This window comes from Nannospalax galili, unplaced genomic scaffold, assembly GCF_000622305.1.
Source record: "Nannospalax galili isolate Female #2095 unplaced genomic scaffold, S.galili_v1.0 scaffold800, whole genome shotgun sequence".
Classification (NCBI taxonomy): Eukaryota; Metazoa; Chordata; class Mammalia; order Rodentia; family Spalacidae; genus Nannospalax; species Nannospalax galili.
Genome location: NW_008347125.1, coordinates 2,338,523 through 2,342,049, shown reverse-complemented (window position 1 = coordinate 2,342,049; position 3,527 = coordinate 2,338,523).

The following is a 3,527-nucleotide window of genomic DNA, read 5'->3' as shown; positions in this document are numbered from 1 at the left end:
GAGCAGGCTGGCCTCAAACTCACAGAGATCCACCTGCCTCTGCCTCCCAAAAAGAGAGACCATTTTAAAGACACTACAGGATGAATGGCATTAAAAAAAGGAGAGACCAGCCCAATAGCAGTACCAGGAGTAGAGGAAGGCATTATTTCAGGACTCTGGATAGTTTTGTAGATTGTCTATTATTTCACTAGTTCATCTTTAGTTTTCTTTATCCAGACAATGAAAGACAATTCTGGAAGACATCTGGGTTGGTCTCCAAGAGTACTCCCAGGTTTGATGATTCACTAGAAAGATTCATAGAACTCAGCATGTAGTTGTCCTTGTGGCTATGATTATAGGAAAAGACAAAAAGCAAAATCAGCAAAGAAAAGCACGTGATAGAAATCTGGAGGAAATCAGATGTAAGATTCCAAAAGTCCTTTTTCAGTGTGGGCACACATGCACACGTCCTGTAGAATCAAACTGTGAAAATAGAAATACTGCATACCAGGGAAGCTGATCGAGGGTTTTAGCCACACAGGCACTCTTTGTCTGACACATTCCCAAATTTCAGATTCCAAGAAAGGCAGGTGTTCAGCACAAACTACTCTGGCCCTTATCATGTCTCCATTTAATTTATCCTTCTGATCCCTGCAAAATTTTGACTGATTCTGGAACATAACAGTGGATTATGGCAAATTGAATCAAACAGTAGCCCTGACTATGTAAGCTGTTGTGTTGAATATGCTAACTTTGCTACAGCAGATTAACACGGCTATGTGCTATGAAACTATTAATTTCAGAGGTGCATGTTTTTCCATCATTATTGAAGGATTTGAAATGTTCACCTGAACTCAACAACAGTGTAGTCTTACCTTGAGGCTGTTTAATACTGTTGCTTCTGTTACAATTAAGAGACTTAGATCACATAGACATACTAAACAAAATTACAGTTTAAACTGTGAATGATGTAAATCAGGTAAGAAATATAAACTGAACATGATGTATGCCTGTAATCCTAGCTCTTTCAGAAGGCTGAGGCAGGAGGATCACATGTTCAAGGCCAACCTGAGATACATAGTAAGACATTGTCTCTAAAGTTCAAAGGGGCTGGAGAGATGGTCTTACAGAGGACTTGAATTTGGTTCCCGGCATCTATGTTGGGCAGCTCACAATTATCTGTAATTCCAGTTCCAGGGGGATCTGGTGCTCTCTTCTGGATTCTGTGGGTACCTGCGCTCAAGTGGGCACGTGGGCATATGTGTGTTATGTGTGCAAACACACATACACAAACTTAAAAGATAAAAACTTTTAAAACAAAGTGACTAGTAAATTGGATGTACTGATAAAGCACATGTGCTCTAATGCATGAGGCAAAAATCCACAAAACTCAAGAGATAGAGTAAAATTTGGGAAGAGGTATATCCACTGATCTGGGGGTATGACAAGTCATCTCTCTTAAGGTAAAAGACAAATTATTACATCTTACCTGCTCTGCTATGAAGAAGGACGCGCAATGTCTGCTAGGCCTCTGGGTTCTAAAGGCAGCATAGTTATACCAGCAATAGTGCTTTCCCTATATACTGGGTAACATGAAAGGCTGCCAGTTTTCAGATTCCCCAAAGCAGGACACTAGTTCAAACTATGGTGAGAGTTAGACTGCTGGAAAGATGCAGGTAAAAGCCAAACCTCTGTGTTATGTGCTCTTTCTTTTTCCCTGACCATTTTACTGAATCAAGGTATAAAAACCACAACACATTACAAGAGAAAAATTTTATTTTTTGAATAATGGATCTTTTCATTCCAATTATTTCTGTAAGAATTTTACCTTTTTAAAGTTAAAGCTGAATATTTAATACATTTCATTTTTCCTTAAAGATTGGTATACTTGTAGCTACCTTTAGCACCTAAGGACTATTTTCAGAAATTCAAAGTTGACATGGAGAAAAAACTGCCACACCAAGTTCTTCCTACCTTCTCTGGTACTCAAGTATGTTCCATGTCTAGAGGCTTCTCCATGTTTAGAAGAAATTAGAGCCCTTGCGCCAGCTTTGGTTGCTGAGGACTTCTGGATGGGGCATGCACGCAAGGCTCTGTCTATATGGGGCAGCTCTTCCCCGGAAGGCCTGGGCTGGAATCTCTGGGCCAGAGAACTGAGGTCTGTACTGTGCTTAGACATTCTTTTCAAGTGGCAGGAGAAGGTCCCATTTTTAAAATCAGAGCTCTTGGTCTTTTCTGATGCTAATATCTTATACACAGTTACCAATCTCTCAGTAATGCTAGGCCTAGTGAAAAGAAGACAAAGACTGACCATGGTCGCATGTACAAAGCAACTGGCCACTGTAAGAGGACAGAAACTGGGACTTTCTCTTGGGAGAGTTTTCCAGACTTGCTCTCTATCGAGCAGCGAGGGATTTGGAGACACGGTGCTGGGATTTTTACTTTTCATCATTGCCCACAGAGTGAGAGAAAAAGTCTCCAACCCTAGTAAAATCTAAGATTGTGCCCAAACTTCTCATTAAAGAACCCATTATGAGTTAAAAACTAAACAACTAAACAAATAACAGATAATTAAAAACATTTTTTGGGGGGGAGGGGGGCTGGAGAGATGGCTCAGTGGTTAAGAGCCCTGTGTACTTGCAGAAGACCCAGGTCTAGTTCCCAGCACACACATGGTGGCTAACAACTGTCTGTAACTCTGGTTCCAGGAGATCCAATGCCCTCTTCTGACCTCTGTGGGCACTGCACAACATGGGCGCACTTATATACATGCTGTTCAGATATATAAAATAATAATAATAAAAAATGAAGGTAATAAAAGAGTCTCTTGCTGGAGCATGCCTTTAATTCCAGCATTTGGGAGGCAGAGGCAGGCGATCTTTGTGAGATTGAAGCCAGCCTGGTTTATATAGTGAGTTCCAGGCCAGCTGGGGCTACAAAACAAAAAAGAAAGAAAAGAGTCTCAATAATTTCAATCTCTTATCATGATACTTATCTTTCAAATATGGGTAAAATCTTTTAAAGGGAAGATTTACAATCTTTCATAAAAATATAAGATGTGTTAAAAACATAACATTCTTAAGTACAAAAAAATTCAACTGACCATATCCTTACTTACATCACTATGACACAAAGTTACAATAAACAAATTAGCAAAAACTGGAATTGATTTGCTAATACAATAAAACTGTTCCCACAGGCTAATAACAACACACAGCCGTCTCAATGATATGCATATACATATACACAGATGACTTTGGCCAAGACTTATTCTAATCCACAGTGTTTATGATTTTTAATTTCAGCAGTTTTGGTGAGAAATTAGGAAAGATGAAAAATGTCCAACATTTTACTTTATTTTATATGCAGGGTTTCTCTGCAGCCCTAGCAGACCTGGAATTTGCTTTGTAGACCAGGCTGGCCTTGATCTCAGAGGCTCGAGTGCTGGGATTGAAGGCATCTGTTACCATGCATGGCAATTTTCAACATTTGGAGCAATCGCAGAATAGTTAAGATTATTAATTTTTTTGTGTAATTTATAAAGAAGT